This window comes from Canis lupus, chromosome 20, assembly GCF_048164855.1.
Source record: "Canis lupus baileyi chromosome 20, mCanLup2.hap1, whole genome shotgun sequence".
NCBI classification, from domain to species: Eukaryota; Metazoa; Chordata; class Mammalia; order Carnivora; family Canidae; genus Canis; species Canis lupus.
In genome coordinates, this window is record NC_132857.1 from 35,416,499 (window position 1) to 35,438,229 (window position 21,731).

Below are 21,731 nucleotides of genomic sequence, written 5' to 3' on the forward strand. Positions count from 1 at the left end.
CTTTCCTCCCCCAGCCCAATAACCACTACTTTCTATCTTTATAGACTTGCTAATCTGGACATTTCATATAAATGGAATCATACATATTGTAAATTCACTACAAAAGTATGTAAATTGGGCAGCCAGGGTGGCTGAGCAGTTTAGCACCTGCCTTCCGCCCATGGCATGATCCTGGAGACCCGGGATCTGGATGGAGTCCCACGTCGGGCTCTCAGCGTGGAGCTTGCTTCTCCCTCTGCCTGCGTCTCTGCCTCTCTCTCTCTCTCTCTGTGTGTGTGTGTGTGTGTCATGAATAAATAAATAAAATCTTTTTTAAAAAAGTATATAAATTTTTGCTCTTCTTTAAATTATGATCTTTCAGAACTAATATATGCCTATTCTAGGTCATTTTGATGACCACCTTATATCCAAACACTGCCCCTTGACTTTGATTTGGCACCAAGAACTGTAACTTTAATTTTCTTGGGCGAATGAGAAAAAAAATGGACTTCTTGTGGAAATGACAGCATTCTGGCTAAGTGAAGATTAAGAGTCCTCAGGGCACACCATACAAAGTATCACAGAAATTCAAACACAATGTCATGATAAGTTGATTATAAATACGTCTTTTAAAACCCATTACAGGGCAGCCCCGGTGGCGCAGTGGTTTAGCGCCGCCTACAGCCCAGGGCGTGATCCTGGAGATCCTGGATCGAGTCCCACGTGGGGGTCTCTGCATGGAGTCTACTTCTGTCTCTGCCTCTCTCTCTCTCTCTCTGTCTCTATGAATAAATCAATGAAATCTTAAATAAAATTTTTAAAAAAGGACTGTCTCAGTGGTTGAATATCTGCCGTTGTGGGATCAAGTGATCCGTTGTGGGATCAAGTCCAGTGTTGTGCCCCTGTGGGGAGCCTGCTTCTTCTCCCTTTGTGTCTCTACCTCTGTCTCTCATGAATAAATAAATAAAATCTTAAGAAAATAAGAACTATACCATAGAAGTGAGTTCCATATTCTTATCACAAGGGATACTTTAATTTCAGCAAAACAACATCATCTACTACATTACATACATAATATTAATTGAATTTTTAATTTTGTTAATTTGCAAAATTGTTTTAATTTATAGGGGTAGAAAAGCTGTGAGAATAGGATTTTATGCCTAATCTTATGTTTACAAGTGATGAAGAAACAGAATTTAAATAATTTAATTTTACATTTGATTGTTAGATTTTTCTTTTCATTTAAAAGCAACCCACTAGGCAGCCCAGGTGGCTCAGCAGTTTAGCGCCGCCTTTGACCCAGGGTGTGATCCTGGAGCCCGGGATCGAGTCCGGCGTCGGGTCCCTGCATGGAGCCTGCTTCTCCCTCTGCCTGTGTCTCTGCCTCTCTCTGTGTGTGCCTGTCATGAATAAATAAATAAAATCTTTAAAAAAAAAAAAAAAAAGCGGCCCCCCAAAAAATTAAAACGAAAATTTAAACATAGCCCCAAACATTGCTAGATATTGGCAGACACTGCTATTGACTGTAATTTTTTTTCCTTTGTCTACAGCGTGCCCTTGGCTGTGCTTTGGGAGAGTAAGAGCAAGGGTTGTGTCCACACTTGGAGAGTGTTGGCAGGAGAGGACTAGCATTTCTAATCCTGGGTAGCCACAGCCAAGAAGGAACAGGCATTTGTTCTAGCCTATGCAGCCAAGCCATGCTGCTTGGGCCTAGGCGGTGACCTCTGGCAGCCACAAGGCAACAGAGAGTAAGGTTTAACCAGGCATTGTGGCTGGCTGAGAGCAGTCACCCAGCCATCAGCAACTTGGGAAGATCTCTTTGGAAGATATGAGTGACCCTTACGTCAATGGAGATATCTAGGGAGGAGAACTCCAAGGGAAACCTGGATGCGGCTTGCTAAGTAGACCTCAGAGTATTGTGAATTTTAACATTAAACACACACACACACACACACACACACACACACACACACACGACTTGGGGCCTCTGGGTGGCTTAGTTGGTCGAGTGTTTGCCTTTGGCTCAGGTCATGATCTCAGGGTCCTGGGATCCAGTCCTGTATCGGGTTCCTCGAGCAACAGGCAGTCTGCTTCTCTTTCTCCCTCTTTTAAAACATATGCTTTTTGTTAATTACTTATTTTTTGAAATTAGATAGCATGTATCTCTGAAACAGTTGGCCCAGATTTGGTCACTCTGTCAACACAGCCCTCTCTTCTTCACTTGCCAGCAGTACTTCCATCTTTCCTTTCTTTCTTTCCCTTCTAAATTAGTAATTTCTACCCAAATTAGTAATCCCTGGAATCAAGAACTATATAGAAAAAATGTAAAACTTTAAAAATCAAAGACTTCTTCCAATCCCACTCTCTAAAGATAAGCACTATTAACAGCTTCTTGTGTATACTTCTAGAATTTTCTCCACATCTGTAAGCCAATTGTAGCTTACAGATGTGTAGATCCTTACACAAAAAGGATTATACTATACATATTATATTTCACTTACAAATATCCCTAACAAAACAGATAGATATGTCACTCTTCCTAAGGGCTGTGCCGTAGTATATTTATTTATTTTTTTTGTTTTTTGTTTTTTTTTGTTTTTTTTGCCATAGTATATTTAATCTTGTCTAATAAATTGGCACTTAGACCATTCCAGTTCTCTGCTATTACATACAATGCTGTAAAGAACATTTTCACCATAAGCTTTGTACGCATAACAAAGTGTTTCTTTAAGATGAATTCCTGGAAATGCAATTGCTGGGTTGAAGTGTATGGGCATGTTTAATTTTGAGAAATGCTGCCAAGTTGCACCCATCAACTCTGTGTGAGCTACTCTTATCCACCTCTTATTGTTTCTGGGTTTTGTATTTTCCTCAATCAAAAACAAAAACATATTTTCTTTGAATACTTTCAGTTGCTTTTCTTTTTTCTAATACTTAAATCTATGACCATCTGGAAATAATTCTGGTGAAAGGAAATAGGAATCAGCTTTATTCTTTTTAATAGATATTCACTTGTCCTAGTATCAATCTTATTGAAAAATCCATTAACAAACTACCACAACTTTAATGGCTTACAACAGTATGCACTTAACTGTATTATGCTTCCAGACATATGAAGTCCAAAATGGATTGATAGACTATATTCTTTCAGGAGGAGAATCTCTTGTCTTTTCCAGCTCTTTGAGGCCATGATGTTCCTTGGCTGGTGGCCCCTTCCTCCATCTTCGAATCCAGGAGACTGTGTCTTCAGATTTCTGTCTCATCACTTCTGTATGTTCCATGACCCTCCTGCCCCCTTCAGATAAGTACTCTTGTGATTCCACTGAGTGTCTGATATATTCAGACAGTTCAGGATAATCTTCCCATTTCAAGATCCTTATTTTAATGACATCCATAAAGTCTCTTTTGCCACGCAAGCTACCCTATTCACATTATCATTCTGTGCCAGACTGTGAACATCTTTGGAGGCCATTATTCTGTGTGCCTTGATACAGAGAACACAGACAAAAGAAATGTAGAAAAAATCAAATTTCCTTACAACTTGCATCCCATTAACAAGTCCTTGAGACAGACAGAGTGACCTTCCTCCAGGAGCAATGTTAATACTTTGCTAGAGGCAAAAGGCAACTTTAGTTTGAAGTTAGCCGACTTCCTGGATCCTATAAGTCTTCTTTAACATATAAAAATCCCTTTGGAAGCCTTCTTTATCTCTACCTCCCCCTAAGATGTATATTAGCAATCATCCTCCAAGCATTTGGCCCACTGATAGACATCTGAAAGGCCTTATGACTCCGGTTTTCCCAGACAGTAGTAAATGACTTTAACAGCAGCTAGCCCCTCAAGGTCCTGAAAACCTTGCTTCCAAATTCCCTTAGAGATATATTCTATCTCTAACTTCCTCCCAACTTAAAAGTATATAATCAGGCACCCCTCACAACCCCAGTGTAGTTCTTTTTGCCCATGGGTCCTATCCCTATGCTTTAATAAAACTACTTTTTTTTTTTTTTCAAGGAAGAAATCCTGACAATTCTTTCTTGACTGTTCCCTCCTGGACCCCAAAACACATCACATCATGTTGCAGCCTCTGATGCCAAGCTTTTTAACCATTAGGATTTCTAATCAGTTTTAATATCTGAAAAAAAAAAGTTAATTTCTCCTCATAACTTCTTTTTCCAAGATGAATATGTTTTTAACAAGATGAATTTAAAACGTGTGAGCCCTGGATTGTGACTTAAAATATTAAATGACATTGACAGTATATATGGTGTGCCTAGTGTATAATCTGTATATTATCTGAAAAAAAATATAGACATATATGAACAGAATCCGTGTAAATGAGTACATTCTTAGGACTTACCCATATTATCCCTATTACAGGCACTTAACCAGTATCTAAATTGTCTTAATTTATTTAATATTGATGCAAATTAGTTCTCATAATATTCATTTATTTAAAAAAAATATGTATTGCTCACTCACTATATGCCGGGCATCTAGAACATGGGTAAGAGGTGGCCTTTGTCCTCAAGGCAACTATTTTTCATTCTTGTGACTTATTAATGTGTGGAGAAATCAGTGTGGTAGACTGTAACTTGATTCTTAAAATAAAGGAAATGAATTAGACTAGCCTGGAAAATAGAGTACGCACAAAGTGAAGGTAAACCTGGTACTATGAAATTTTAATATTAGTTGCATGTTTGTGTGTTTTGTGTGTATGTGGGTAGTGATGTAAAGTGTCTTTCTTCCTTTCCATGTGGTGACCAGAAAGTTTGAGAACCTCTGGTCTGAGGGAGAATTAGTAAGTAAATAAACAATACCAATTTGTATAAGTGCTTTCATATATTAAATTCCATGAAGGCAGGACCTACGGCTCTCCATTATTTCATTATAGCCCAACGTAATGTCTTATAATTAGCCCTCAATTATTATTCTCAAATAAATGAAGGAATACAGGGGGCCTAGGATGCTAGGGAAAGCAGTGGAAGGAGACCAGACAGCTAACACATGTTGTACATTCAATTTAGCGTGGCTTCCACTGGGAGTGTGGATTGCAGGGACAAGATTTGGAGATGAAAATTATCTTATAGGGGTGCCTGGGTGGCTCATTGGTTGAGCATCTGCCTTCAGCTCAGGGCATGATCCCAGGGTCCTGGAATCGAGTCCTGCATCGGGCTACTGACAGGGAGCCTGCTTTTCCTTCTGCCTATGTCTCTACCTCTCTCTGTGTGTCTCTCATGAATAAATAAATAAAATCCTTTAAAAAAAAGAAAAAGAAAGAAAGAAAGAAAAAATGATCTGATAGAGAACTGATGGCAGGGCAGAGCCTTGAGAGGGAAGCCTGAGGGACCTTGAGTGACATCTAGTGGCTTTTTTTGACCAAATGGGAAGCACTAGTGAGGAATCTCCCATCAGGTGGAATATTATTGGATGTGCTGTCTGTTTAAAAAAAAAAAAAAAGAAAGAAAGAAATGTGCTCCATCCATCCCTGCAGAGTATATAAATATTCCTTTATCTATAGATGAATACTATGGTTTTAATGGTCTCTACTCTTCTTTATGTGTTGGCTTTGTCTATAGGAGCTTTAACGTCAGACTAGAAAATCCTGATTAGGGGCACCTGGGTAGCACAGTCGGTTAAGCAACCAACTCTTGGTTTTGGCTCAGGTCATGATCTCAGGGTCGTGAGATCAAGTGACGAGCCCCCCATGGAACCCCATGTGGAGCCAGCCCCACCTCCCGCCCCACTTTGAGTCCTGAGTCAGGCTCCATACTCAGCCTGGAGTCTGCTTAAGACTCTTTCTCCCTTTCCCTCTGCACCCCTTCCACCCCACACACATGCACATTCTTCCTCTCTCTCTAAAATAAATAAATTATTTTTACAATCTTGATTAATCTTCACGACTTTGTAGCATGTTACTCAGCACCTGGTTCGGCAATTTTCGGTATGCTTCAGGTGAGTAAGAAACATCTGCTTCTAGCTGCCTAACATGTTTTGGTTATTCATTATTCACCCTGTGGTCATCAACCGGCTACTGTCCACATTAATATTCTCATTCCTGGCCACCTATTAGAAACAACAAGAGAGTTTTTAGTAAGTACAGAAGACTTTGCCCCTTTCTGATCCCACCTCTATTCTCAATTGGCCTAAGTGGAGCCCAGGCTTCTCTTACAGGTGTGGATATAGATAAAGAATTTTTTCAGTTCCCAAGGTAATTCTACTGTGCAACAGGGTTGAGACCCACAGCTCCCATTTGGCCAGGCAGCAAATATAATACAGAATCCATGCAAAATGAGGATCTCTGCCCTTTCAATCAGTGCTTGTCAAACTGACTGGAGTGAAAGATCAACCTGTTGTGGCCCAATATTTTTGTAAAATATAAATAAAAATAAATTACTTAAAAGGTAAATGAGAAGACAAACATAGAATACAAATGTCAATTTTTATTAGATTCAATAGAAATCAATTTCTTTATTAAATTTCTCTAAAAGGAGGGCACTTGGGTGGCTCAGTGGTTGAGCGTCTGCGTTCGGCTCAACGAACGCAGTGTAAGAACACTCTCACCAGTGTAATCCTGGTGTCCTGGAATTGAATCCCACATCAGGCTTCCCTCAGAGCCTGCTTCTAACTCTGCCTGTGTCTCTGCCTCTCTCTGTGTCACTCAGGAATAAATAAAATCTTTTAAACAAATAAATAAACTTCTCTAAAAGGTTCTATCTTGGGGTCCCTGGGTGGCTCAGCGGTTTAGCGCCTGTCTTTGGCCCAGGGCGTGATCCTGGAGTCCCGGGATCGAGTCCCATGTCGGGTTCCTGGCATGGAACCTGCTTCTCCCTCCTCCTGTGTCTCTGCCTGTCTCTCTCTCTCTCTCTCTCTCTCTGTCTATCGTAAGTAAATAAATAAATCTTAAAAAAAAAAAAGGTTTTATCTTGATCTGCATTTTTGGATTTATCTTACTGTGAACTGGTGACAAGCCATCTGCAGGGAGGCACTTTGAGTCATACCGTTCTAGATTATATTCTGGATGGAGGTGGGGGCAAGGTGAAAACAGCATACATGTAAAATACACAATAGTAGCAGATACACAGGTTGTTTTTGTTTGAAGAGGAGGCCCATTGACTCCTCAGAGCTCCCAAGGCATCAGAACCCAGTGGGGCCACCAGGTCTGAGGGCCCCACCCTCAGCTTTGTAGAGTCAAACTTTACTCTTACCAGAACACCCACGTGATGGGGCACTTAGTACTGTACTAGTACTGCTCAAAATTTTTTAGGAACTGATTATAAACCAATGTCATTTTTTTTAAGATTTTATTTATTCATGAGAGAGAGAAGCAGAGATACAAGCAGAGGGAGAAGCAGGCTCCTCTTCCTTTCTCTCTCTGGGTCTCTCATAAATGAATAAATAAAATCTTTAAAAAAAATACCCTCTTTCTAGTATGAAGGTCTGCAGGCATGAGAAAGTTATTTAGGGAACTGAGAATGAAGATCTCTCCCTACAATAGAGCATTCCTCCCTAATGATGCAGCACTCATGCCCACTCTGTGCATTTGTCTCCCCCTTGAATAATGCTTAATTAATACTGACAGCCGTTGACAGCCTCTCACACTTCTAAGATGTCCTCTGTCCATCACTGCCTGCAGCAAGCAGGTTCAATACACCAGATTAAGTTACCACGTTCTGTTTTTACATCACTTCTGAGAATATTCCAAGTCACCTTGATTGGACTTGAGTAATCCCTGGTTTTCAATGGCATTATACTTATCAACTATCCCCAGCACATGTTTCATCCATAGATGACTCATTTTTATCATAAGGCAATTAATTACTCCTCCTCCTCTCATTATGTGCAGTCTTTCCCTTCTGCCTATAATGCCCTGCCTTTCCTTTCTTTGCCAAACTCCTACTCATCTTTTAGGTTTCAGCTCTCTGGTTGACTCCTCTCAGAAGCCTTCCTTGATCTTCCTCCCCCCACCCAGGGTGCAACTCTTTGCATCCCCAGGAAAGCGCATGATGCTGCAACAGGTCAGTTCCTCTCTTTTCCCCAGTTGACTTTTAAGCTTCGGAGAACATCTATCCTGGCTTTCATTTATTTTTGGATTCTCAAAAGCCATACACAGTAAAGACTCCCCCAAAAAATATTTGGTGAAATATAGTGAGTTTCTGGTTCCATTCTCAGAGAGTGGTGTTATGGCAAGGGACTATAGGATATATGATTAACTTCTAATCTCATAAAGCCTTGGTGGTAGGGGTGGAGGTGGGGGAATTGTTTCTTGAAAGTCAAGCTGGAGAATATGAACATTAAGTGGTAGATGATAAAAGTGTTTAAGGAGGGATGCCTGGGTAGCTCAGTGGTTGATTGTCTGCCTTTGTCACGGGTTGTAATCCTGAGGTCCTGGAATTGAGTCCCACATCAGGCTCCCCAAGGGGAGCCTGCTTCTCCCTCTCCCTATGTCTATGCCTCTTTCTGTGTCTCTCATGAATAAATAAGTAAAATCTTTTTTTTTTAAGTGTTTAAGGAGTATGATGATGTAATCAGCTATTTAAGAAAAATTAATTTTATGCACTGAGGAAGGAGAGATTTGGTTTGGGCAGACTGAATCTAGAAGACCAGTGAACACAGTAACAATATTTCCCCATGAGGGGCATGTCCGAATCACCTGAGCTGCTGTGTCAGTACAGTCTGTCTCTCATCCTCCCTTCTCCCCACCCAGTTCTGATATGGCACCCACACCCTCCCGAGGCCCTATCCCTGATCAACAATCACAGCTGTGGGGAACCTTGATATTGAGAGGAGTCTATCCTATACCTCAGATGCAAGGAAAGGAAATTCAAAAGTCTGTTGTAATAGCCTAGATATGAAATACTAGAAATTGAGGTATGATTGGTATATATTTAACCCAAATGATGATTCCTATGTTATATCTAAACTTTTGATGGAGACAAGGCAAAACATCTAATGGAAGGCAGCAAATGGTTTTCTTAAAGCTCCTTATTAGTCACCTAGGTTTGTATTAATTTCTAGTAAGGGCAGTGAACCCCTGGATTGGATTTATTATATACAGTGATCTTTGATGGATTGTTTGATAAATAACACAGTATGTTACTAATGGTCTGGTAATTTTCATTAGAAAAACTGTCTATACTGCTCTGGTAGGAATTCCGCAGGTTATGCTTTTTTTTTTTTCCTTCAATCTCAACATCTAGTAATATATTAAACCCAAAATTAAGGTCATGCTTTGTTGTCTTCAACTCTCTAGGCTGAACTCAGAAATGAAAACAACTACCTACCATGAGTGAGACAAAGAATGTTTCTTTGACCCAAATCAATCAAGTATAAAGTCCTATAATTGCCAATCCAGGTATGCCAGTCCTAGTTCTTTAAAAAAATATTTTTTTTTTTACATTTTTAAGTAGTCTCTACACCTACTGTGGGTCTTGAATTCACAACCCAGAGATTAAGAGTCACAGGCTCTACTGACTGAGCCAGCCAGGAGCCCCTTTAGATACTGCTAAGCCACCCAGGCATCCCTGTTCCTTCCTTTTATTTTTTATTTATTTTTATTAAAGATTTTATTTATTTATTCATGAGAGACAGAGGGAGAGAGAAGCAGAGACACAGGCAGAGGGAGAAGCAGGCTCCATGCAGGGAGCCCGATGCGGGACTTGATCCCCGGTCTCCAGGATCAATCCCTGGGCCGAAGGCAGGCGCTAAACCGCTGAGCCATCCAGGGATCCCTGTTCCTTCCTTTTAAAGGCAATCTGTCTAATGGGCCAGTCCAAGTGGTTCTGTGTATCTTCCTGAAATACAGACTGAGGTGTCCCCTGGTATGTAAAAAGGACCCTCTAGTAAGAAGATCATATGTAAAGAGAATTTGCAATGAGATGAATTTGAGTGTCGCCTGGGTGGCTCATCGGTTGAGCATTTGCCTTCAGCTCAGGGCATGATCCCAGGTGATCCAGGAATCAAGTCCCACATCAGGCTTCCTGCCCGGAGCCTACATCTCCCTCTGCTTGTGTCTCTGCCTCTCCCTCTGTGTCTCTCATGAATAAATAAATAAAATATTTTTTAAAAACTATTTAAAAAGAGAGGAATTTGAAAGTTTTGATGAGCTATAATGATTAATCCAATAAGAATCTATAGTTTGTCAAAATCAAATTTAGGGCAGCCCCAGTGGCCTAGCGGTTTAGTGCCACCTTCAGCCCCGGCCTGATCCTGGAGACCCGGGATCGAGTCCCATGTTGGGCTCCCTGCATGGAGCCTGCTTCTCCCTCTGCCTGTGTCTCTGCCTCTCTCTCTCTCTTTCTCGTGTGTGTGTGTGTGTGTGTGTGTGCTTCTCATGAATAAATAAAAATTTTAAATTTTTTTTAAAAACTCAAATTTAAAATTAAATGAAGGACTATGGAAATGGGCGAAAAAAATACAGAATATTTGACCAATCAGTCTCAGAGGGTATCATTTGCCTTGAGTGGGCCTCTGGAAAGGCGTCAGTGGTATCAGCCTGTGTCTGACATGGGAAGTAAGGTGTGAAGAAGTTTGTGGGCATTTCCTATTTGCAATGATTCATTTTTTGAGAACAGAAGAAAACTTAGTCTAAAAGCCAAGTTGGGAGTTGAGGTTAAGAGGAACACAGGTGGGGAAGAGGGTAGAACAAGTATACTCATAGGCTAGAAATAACTTACAGATACAAGAGTTTCCAAGTATCTAACAGAGAATGTTAAAAATCACAGCCATTTTACCTACTTGTGGAAGCTGACACACATCCTTGGATAAATGCACCCTTAAGTTAAGGATGCTGGATTGAGTTTCAAGAGTCCCTTAGCCCCATCCCAGGACTTAAAAAGACCAACCTTCATGCTCAATAACAGGGGATAGGTTAGTTATGGTTCATCCATGCACACATGGAATATTATCCAAGCATTAAAAACTGTGTTTATTTAAAAATTTGTGTTTATAAATAAATTTTACTGACATAGAAAAATGCTTATTGTGTAATATTAATTAAAGAAAAATAGGATGCAAAATTAATATATGTAGTATGAGTTCCACTTAAGAATGACATGCATCAGGAGCTACCTGGGTCACTCAGTTGGTTAAGCAGCTGCCTTCAGGTCAGTTCATGATTTCAAGGTCCTGGGATGGAGCTTGCATTGGGCTCTCTACTCAGTGGAACATCTGCTTCTCCCTCTCCCCATGCCCTTCCCGTGCTTGTGGGGAATCGCTTTCTCTCTATCTCTCTGTCTCTCTCTCTCAAATAAATAAATAAATCATCAGGAGGGGTGAATAGATGGAGCACGGAGGCTTTGTAGGGCCAGTGAAGCTATTCTGTATGATATTGTAATAGTGGATACATGTCAGTATACATTTGTCAAAACCCATAGAACATACTATATTTTTATAGAATATATTATATTTTTCTGTAAACCTAAAACTGATCTAGAAAACAGTCTGTTAATTAAAAAAAAAAAATGTATGCATAGAAAAAAGACTGGAGGGAAATACAATAAAATATCAGCCAGGGGCTCCCTGGGTGGTGCAGCTGTTTAGCGCCTGCCTTTGGCCCAGGGTGCGATCCTGGAGACCTGGGATTGAATCCCACATCGGGCTCCTGATGCATGGAGCCTGCTTCTCCCTCTGCCTGTGTCTCTGCCTCTCTCTCTCTCTCTGTGACTATCATAAATTTAAAAAAAAATTAAAATATCAGCCAGACTGTGTAATCCCATAAGACAATGATCAAATAAATACTCAGGTTGTAAGACTCAGATTGCCTGGAATCAAATTCTGTCTCCCCTGCTTATTGCTGAGGCAAGTTACTTCAATTCTTTTTGTTTCAGTTTCCCCAACCATTAGAATGGAGATTAGAGGATCACTGACCTGATAAGATTTGTTGTGAGCATTAAATCAGTGAACATACATATCGTGCTTCAAACATAGCATTATCATCGCTGCAGGGGGGGAAATTGTGGTGATCTTAATTTACTATCTATATTCACTAACATTTTTCCAATAAATACATATTATTTTGATGCTATGGAATATCTTATATTTTGTGTATAAGATCTATCCATGGAGGGCAGTCCGGGTGGCTCAGCGGTTTAGCGCCACCTTCAGCCCAGGGCGTGATCCTGGAGACCCGGGATTGAGTCCCACGTCAGGCTCCACGCAAGGAGCCTCACTCTGCCTGTGTCTCTGTTTCTCTCTCTCTCCTTTCTGTGTTTCTCATGAATAAATAAATGAAATCTTAAAAAAAAAAAAAAAAAAAGATCTATCCATGGAAAATATGTATTTATTTTGTATTCGTTACTATTGTTGCCTGACATAGAACAACAGCAAATATTTATTATCTCACAGCTTCTACAAGTCAGGCATCTGAGAGTAAGTAGGCTGCTGTTGTCTGAAGCTGAAGACTTGAGTGGGGCTGGAAAATCTAATTCCAAGATGGCTCATTTGCATGACTGGCTGGCTGGCATGAACTATTGACAGGATGCCTCAGTTCCTCACTAAGTGTGAAACTCCCCATGGTGCTGCTTGAGTGTATTAATGACCTGAGAGCTGGCTTCCCCCAGAATGAGTGATCTCAGAGAGAGCAATGCAGAAGCCTCCATGATTTTTACAGCCCAGTCTTAGAAGTCACTCACCATCATTTTGCATATCCTATGGGCCGCACGGGTCACTCTGTTTGGTGTAGGAAGGAATGGCGTATGGTTGTAAACACCAAGGGGAAAGGACTAGGGCCCATCTTGGAGGCTGGCCATCCCATATATGTATATGTGTATGTGTGTATATGTATGCGTGTCTGTACTTAGTATTTTTCTGTCAGCTGAAGCATTACCCCATTGTTCCACATGCACATTCTTGTCTCACATATTTTATTGAAGTAACCTGTGGTTCTCGACTCTTTCATGGCTGCCTATTACTTGGAATTCGAAATCTCTTCCTTTCCTTTCCTTTCCTTTCCTTTCCTTTCCTTTCCTTTCCTTTCCTTTCCTTTCCTTTCCTTTCCTTTCCTTTCCTTCTTCCTCCTTCCCTCTTTCCTTCCTTATCTCCCCAACCCCTCCTCTCCTTACCTCCCTCCTGTTCTTCCTTCCCTCTCCTCCTCCTTACCTTCCTTCCTTCCCCCCTCCCTCTTCCTTTCTCTCCTTCCTTCCTTCCACTCCCTTTTTTTCTCTTTCCTTTCTCGCTGTCCTGTCTCCTTCCACCCTTCCTTTCTTCAGGAGATACTTATACCTATTATATGCTAGTGAATCACCTTTATCGACCCCTCTGACCCTATATTCCTCTCTTTCTCCCTAGTCTCCTTTAGGGTCCCCAACACCAGAACCTGAGGACCGGCCAGTTCAGCTTTCACAAGAGCATCCAAAGCTTCCATCTCCAAGTCTGCCTATTCTGAGATGTCCCCAAGCTCCTTTATTTTTTTTTTAAGATTTTACTTATTATTCTTAAAAAAAGGATTTAATTTATTTGTTCATGAGAGACACAGAGAGAGGCAGAGACATAAGGCAATTGGAGAAGCAGGCTCTCTATGGGGAGCCCAATGTGTGACTCGATCCCAGGATCCCGGGATCATGACCTGAGCCGAAGGCAGATGCTCAACCACTGAGACACTCGGGTGCCCTAGTTTGTGCACTGTTGACATCTGGGCACACTCAGTACAGAGTTGTAGGTTCTGGGAAAGTGTCCCCCAGGCTGCTGGTGGGTTTTTTGTTTTTGTTTTTGGTTTTGGGTTTTTTTGGAGGGGTTGGGGTGGGGGAGGGACAGGGAGGAGAACGTGTATGATTGTTGTTTGGTTGAGGAGATGAAGGAAAGAGTATATTGCTGCTTTAAAAATATTTGAAACAACTGATGTGGATGTTGGCTTAGGTGTCTTCAATTTTTTTTTAAAGATTTTATTTATTGGGCAGCCCAGGTGGCTCAGCGGCTTAGCGCCGCCTTCAGCCCAGGGCGTGACCCTGGAGACCTGGGATCGAGTCCCACGTCGGGCTCCCGCGGGGAGTCTGCTTCTCCCTCTGCCTGTGTCTCTGCCTCTCTTTCTCTCTGTGTCTCTCATGAATAAATAAATAAAATCTTTTAAAATTTTTTATTTACTTATTCATTTATGAGAGACACACAGAGAGAGGGAGAGAGAGAGAGAGAGAGAGAGATTGAGGCACAGACACAGGCAGAGGAAGAAGCAGGCTCCATGCAAGGAGCCCGACATGTGACTCGATCCGAGGTCTCCAGGATCACGCCCTAGGCAGAAGGCAGACGCTAAACCGCTGAGCCACCCGGGGATCCCCAGCTTAGGTGTCTTCTAAACTCAGCCTAGAATATACAGGAGGGAGATGGGTTCGAGAGGGTTGAATGGCACAGACAGGTGAGGGTGCCTTGTAGGATGCTCTGCACACAGTAGGCCCTCAGTAGGGGGAACCTGGAACAGAAAGGGAGAATAAAAGGGATATCTTTGACAGAAAAATCAAAATATAGTGGCTTTTATAAGGAAGGGTTCATTTCCCTCTCCTATGAAAGACTGAAGAGAGTCTGGCAGTCTTGGGGTGGCATGGTAGCCCTGCTCTGTTAAGTCCTCAGGGACCCAGGCTCTTCCCAGCTCCCTGGTCAGCCATCCCTGGGATATGGCTCTCATCTTTATGGTCCAAATTGGTGATTAGAGGGACGCTTGGATGGCTCAGTAGTTAATGACTAGAGCTCCAACATATCCATATTTCAGACCGCCATTGGATAAAGGGACAAAGAAAACAGGGCAAAGCCAGTTGCCTGCCACTAGAGGAAGGTTCCCCAAATCTGACACACATCTCTACGTCACTGCCTTGTGCTTAGTTTTGTGGCCATACCTAGATGTGAGGGAGCCTAGGAAATGGGGTCTTTATTCCACGGCTGCCATGTTCCCAGCTCAAATATGGTATGCCTTCTATGCTAATGCTGAGGGTTAAGGAGAGCCTGAGGGATCCCTAGGTGGCTCAGTGGTCGAGGATCTGCCTTCAGCTCAGGTTGTGATCCTGAGGTCCCAGGATTGAGTCCTGCATTGGGCTCCCCATAGGGAGTCTGCATGTCTCTCTGCCTGTGTCTCTACCTCTCTCTGTTTCTCATGAATAAATAAAATAAAATAAAATAAAATAAAATAAAATAAAATAAAAAGAAGGGGAGACTGGGACCTGGAAGATATGCAGCAGCATCTGCCACTGTGGAGAATGACAGATTGCCTGTAACACAAGCATCAGGGTCCCACTTTCTCCTATGCTTCTCCTTCTCTGTCAAGTATATTTACATTGTGTGTTACAATTGACAAAAAACTTTTACACACATGATCCATTTTTAAACTATTGCATTCTGGTTATCTCAGTATTAAAAAAATGCTCCCTGTTAAAAAAGACATTGTAGTGCATATAGGGCATATATCTCTGTTGATGGCCGGGCCCAGCTTTGGCCTTCCCCAGCTCTCAAGACTTGACTACTGTCATCAGACTGACATGCATTCTGCCAAGTGTCCTTCCATCAGGGACACCTTGAGGAGCTGCTGCTAGCCTTGGGAAGATGCCTGCAGTTCCTATAAAACGGGCTTTCCACCATGTGCCTGGCATTCAAAGAGTTACCCAAACCATCAGATGACCTTTCCCCCATGCCTGCTCCTCACTGCCTCCCCCAACCCTCCTGGTCTTTGTTGGATACCCACGTGGGCCCACCAGTCTCCACTGGCCCCACCACCTCGGATCCCTGGACCAGTTGCTCGGGTTGGAACAGGTTTTTATTCTGGTTTTTGCTTCTCCTTTCTGGAGCAGGTCTTTGAGAAGACAACTGTCAGGACAGCACATGCCCCATGGCCCCATATTAACCTGTGCTCTGAACCTCCTTTTCTGAGCACCACACCCACTCCAGGACAAACTGAATTGTCTCCTTCCATAAGAAGAATGTCTGCAAAAAGCAGCAAAAGTTCTTGAGTGTTTGCCACACACTCTGCAAGCACTGGCCTCTGTGCTTCAGACGTCTTGAGTCATTTGCTCTTCTTAACTCCGTAGCTAATAAGCACAGCTTTCCTGAAAATGCCAAACCCTTTTCCTGTCTGGGAAATATCAGCTCTGTGGAAGGAAGCTGGGCTTTGGATTATGCAAACCTACTGGTTGTATATGCTTAGGCAAATGTCTCAACCTCTAGGAGGATTGTGGACCCCTCCAAAGTTGTGAACATGAAAAGAGGTACTATGAACAAAGCACTTAGCCCAGTGCCTGGCACACACTGCTATAAAATAATGATAATTCTACCTATATAGATAAGAAGTAATTCCGTCCTGCCTGATGGAGAGTATGTCCAAGGCTTAACCCAACAATGACGAAGTGACTGGGGTGGGGAGGAGCTACCCCTCCAGGCGATGGCTCTTCAACTGCCTGTTTTACTTGCTTCTACACTTGGGTCTTTGCCTTAAGCTTGGTTGCTTGCTTATTTATTTGCTTGTTTATTTATTTATTTTCTTTAAGGTATTCCTGATTTAATTGTGGCAGTAAATTGAGAGTTTTTTCAAGGCTGTGCTTTGTTTCTGTTTTAGACTTGCAGCATTTGGAATGATCATACAGATATGAATCTTTCCATATATGGATGTTTGATACATTTAGGTAGTAAGGAAGGGTTTTACAGAATCACAGATCTAGTCTTAATAGGAAAAGAGTAGAAGAAACATTAACTGAAAGAGGAGAGAATTGGAATTGTACCTCCTTTTGATTTACAGGGAAAAGGAAGCATGTGTTATTATAAATTTTATGTGTGATAACTATAAAACATTTCTTTTTTCTTTAACTGAGCATATCAATAGCCTGTACATGTTGAATTTCCAGTCTTCCAATGTAGTCATTTCGGGAAGCTAGATGTTTTCCCAACAACTTGACTCTTACTCAAATACTGTCCACTCCCATTTAATTTCATGTCTACCGCTCAGGTTCCTGTATGGGAGGATGCTCTCTGTCCCTTGTCAGTGCTCTGCCACCCCAACCCATATTCTGAACCAATCTCAGTTGAAGCAGGAGGCAAACTAAGACCTCTAACCCCAGCAGCAGGATTGAGCATCTGGCTTGATGGAGTGCCGTCTCTGTGCCCAGCACCATGCTAGGATCTGGGTTTGCAGGGATGAATACAACACAGCACCTGTCCCCAAAGGACTTTGTAGACCAGTGGAGAAGGAGTTGATCTAAAATCCTGAATCGGTATTATCCTTTTCTTTACAAGGGATGAAATTGTCAGTGTTCATGGAGTCGAGGCCAAATACTGGGGAACCTGTTTGTATTGACGTAAGGCACATACTCCAGTTCCTGCGATACACCATTAAAGTCATCTTGGAGCACCGCTGTTGAAAGTTTGGTTAAAATCCAACACAAGAGAAACTAGGTAAATATTGTGGAGCACTTTGCTCTAGCTAATAGTCAAGTTAACCCAAATGAGCAAGAACAAGTACCCTTGTTTTAGAGCTCCTGCAAAATGAAGAATATGAAATGGCAATTTGGAAAAGAGCTAATATGTCAAAGTCTCTTTGAAGCAATTTCCAAATGACTTTCTTTACACAATAATAGATTTAACTTTGGTCTGAATTATTTTAGTATCAATGATATCAAACCAATGAGTTGTTGGATCAATTCAGTGGACAAGAAGAGCTTTTCAAATTATTGAGAAGTTGGTTTTTTGTGACTGAGGACAACTGATTAGCTTTATAATAACATTCCAGAAATTAGTCCTTAGATATGTGTGTTCTTCCTCAGATAAGTTATAATACACTCATTAGGAACTCCAGTGCACGACACCTGAGTGGCTCAGTAGTTGAGCATCTGCCTTCGGCTCAGGTCGTGGGGTCTTGGGATTGAATCTCACATCAGAGCCTGCTTCTCCCTCTGGCCATGTCTCTACCTCTCTTTCTCTGTATGTCTCATGAAAAATAAATACATAAAATCTTAAAACAAAACAAAACAAAAAAAGAAACTCCAGTGCATATAGCTAAAGCCAATGGATTAATTGAAGTGGTCTCCAGTCATGATGACGTAGAGTTGCATAGTGTTTAAGTGCACAGTGCTTGGTGCTGTGCTGCCAGGATTCATATCCAATCTCTGAAATTCACCATTGTGGGGTATTGAGCAAGCTACTTGTAATGAGTTGAACTTGGTCCTCCCCACTCAATTCATATGTTGAAGTCCTAATCCACAGTATCTCAGACTGTGAGTGTATTTGGACATTGAGTCTTTAAAGAAGTAATTAAGTTCAAATGAGATCATTAGGGCCCTACTCTAGTATGATTGGTGTCCTAATAAGAGGAGAAAATTAAGACACACACACACACACACACACACACACAGAGGACCATGTAAACACACAGCAAGAAGGTGGCCGTCTGTAATCCAAGGAGAGAGACCTCAGGAGAAAACAAACTGCCACACCTTGATCATGGATTTCCAGCCTCTGGAACTGTGGAAATACATTTCTGTTGTTTAAACCCCTGCTCTGTGATACTTTGTTCTGGCAGCCCTAGCAAAGGAATTCACTACTCAAATTCTCTGTACTTGTTTCTCCATCCATAAAATGAGAATAATGCTACTAACCTCAAAGGACCATTATGAAGATCAAGAGAACCAACACAAATAAAGCACCCAGAACAGTCCTGATACAGAGTAGAACGGCTCCATGAGTAGTAGTAGCTGTTATCACTAATTGGACACTTACCATGTGCCATGCCTACTGTACACACTGCTGAATTTATACCTCCAGCTCTTCTCTGAGTATGTATTAGTGTCCCCATTTTGCAGGTAAGGAAACTAATGTGGAGGTTTCAGGAAGCCTAATCATATTTATTTTTTTTTTAATTTTTATTTATTTATGATAATCACAGAGAGAGAGAGAGAGAGAGGCAGAGACACAGGCAGAGGGAGAAGCAGGCTCCATGCACCGGGAGCCCGACGTGGGATTCGATCCCGGGTCTCCAGGATCGCGCCCTGGGCCAAAGGCAGGCGCCAAACCGCTGCGCCACCCAGGGATCCCGCCTAATCATATTTAATATTGACTTCCCACAAAGAAGCTGTAAAATCCAAAAAGCGCTATACATAAATGCAAGCAGCTCAAGTCACTAAAGGTATAACAGTGTGATGTCAGCAGCCAGCACAGAGAGAGCATAAGCCAAGAAGAGAAAAGGACAGGAATAAGGATGGAGAGGTAAACAATCTTTGCATTTATAAGCCATAAATCTTGTGTTGGCAGCAGTGAAGAGCCGCAGAAGGAGATATGTTCATCTGCATATTTTATAAAGACCGTTATGAAGATAATGGAAGCATAGCCTGGGGGGTAGGGTAAACATAAAGTTAGGGAAATCAGCTTCAGATCCTCATAATAACCCAGCAGATTATGATAATTGTTCAACCAGGATGGAAATTGTGGATGTAAAGGAGAACAGAGATACTCAGAGATATTAACTAAATAGAAACAAGATGACTTGATCATTTATTATATGATTCAAGTGGGATCCAGGTTTCTGGCTTGACCAAGTGGCTGGATGGACAGTAGTGCCAGTCACCAGGATCAGGAGCACAATATAAAACAGAGGAGGTTTAAAAGACATGATGATGAATCCAATTTAAAAGAAATTGACCTCAAGGTACTTAAAAGATTCTAGGTAGAACCATCCAAAAGTCCATTAAACTTACATGTCTGGAGCTTAGGTCTTTAGTCTGCATTGGAGCTAGATACTGGATGTGGCAGTGCATGTCATAAGGACAGTGTCTGAAGAAAGAAGAGAAGGACAGGAAAGAATCCTGGGGAGTGAGCCCCATCATTTAGGAATAGTCCCCTTAGTAGACCTGTCAGGGTGAGGACAGAATAGGGTCACAGGCCTCAAGGGAGGAGAGCTTGTCAAGACCGTCGGAAGGGTTAATTGTGCCATGTGCCACAGAGCTGCGTAAACCGTGGATGGAAAAGTGTGCTGGGGATTGGGAGTTGAATATTTATTCATGACCTTTGCCAGACAGTTTCAAGGAAGAGGTGGGGGTGGAAGGCAGATGACAATGAATTAAAGAGGGAGTGGGAAGTAGAGACAGAATGAAGATAGGTCACAAGGAGTTTAGGTGATTAAGGAAAATGAAAGAAATGGAGGCTGTAGTAGGGGGGAAGCTTTTGTTAGAACACGGTACTAATTATACTATGTCATGGGATTCAAGTCTCCATAAACGTCCATTAATGACCTCTTTTTTTTTTTAAAGATTTTATTTATTTATTCATGAGAGACACACAGAGAGAAGCAGAGACACAGGCAGAAGGAGAAGCAGGCTCCATGCAGGGAGCCTGATGTGGGACTCAGTCCCGGGACTCCAGGATCACACCCTGAGCCAAAGGCAGACGCCCAACCGCTGAGGCACCCAGGCATCCCAATGATCTCTTTTTAAAAATGATAGTTGATAAACTCTAATCCAAGGCAACCATTTGGTGCATGAATGATCCATGCTTCACTAGCTCCCCAGTGATACTGGAGCATCTTAAAGTGTTGTGATAGCTCCACTGATTACATACTCAACAGCCGTTGTCCCCTTCTTCTTGCTGACAGAACCCAATCTTATGGTGTGGCAATCTGCCAAGCCTCATAGTATAAATTGTGATTATTTTAAGACAGCTAATGCAATGCTGATTCCCTTTACCAGTAGCTAATCTGGGGTGTGTATGTGTGACCCTGTCCCAGTCAAAAGAATGTTGGAGGAAGTTTGCTGAGGGCTCATAGAAAAGGTTTCCTTCTCTCCACTCTCCCCCTAAAATGGAGAGGAAAATGGGAAGAAAGTCATTTTTCTACCCTTCCCCTTTTCATTCCATTTAAGACATCAAAATAATTGTAAGGAAGTCCAACAAAGTTCTGATTTTTCCAACAATGATTGCTTTTATGCATTCTTAGAAAATTCAAATTGACAATTTATTTATTAAGATTTTATTTATTCATTCATGAAAGACACACACAGAGAGAGAGAGACAGGAAGAGACACAGGCAGAGGGAGAAGCAGGCTCCATGCAGGGAGCCCGATGTGGGACTCGATCCTGGGACTCCAGGATCACACCCTTGGTCAAATGCAGGAGCCAAACCGCTGAGCCACCCAGGGATCCCCAAATTGACAATTTTTTAAAAGAGTTTTAAATATTCGTGCTTTAGATCTTAAGCAGACTTTTAGTTAGCTTATTTGACAATCTAACACTGACTTTCAGCATTATTATTTGACTTGTATGAGCCTCAATTTCCTCCCTGGTGTCCTGGAGGTGGGACTAGCATGTGGTGAGAACCAAGATAGCATGCATAAAGGGCCTAGGGTAAAAGTGATAGAGTCTAGCTCCTGTTTTCATGTAGGTTCTTTACACATGCCCTTACCTCTCACTTCTACCCCCTCACGAGGAGAGACTAGGAATGACCAGAGCCATGGGTAAATTACTGAGAGTCAGCCCCTCCCCAGGATTCCCTAGGAGACCCAGATCCCACTCTGTATGGCTTCAGGACGTCCATTGGCTGGCAGCTACATTGGTTTTCTTTCAGCTCAACCATAGCATGCTGACTCGCACACAAACCCCTACAGCCCGTCTGCCTGACCCCATCGTCCATACTGTCCTGGACTGGTAGCCTATTGAGCCCACAGACATATTGCCTAGGCCTTTACCCACACCTGCACCAGGCCTGTGGTAGTTCAGTTGCCCCAGCCCTTGCCAGCCTATTCCCAGCTTCCAACCCTGCCCAGCACCCAGTCAGCCAAATTTTCTGAGCATTACAGCAGGTTCCA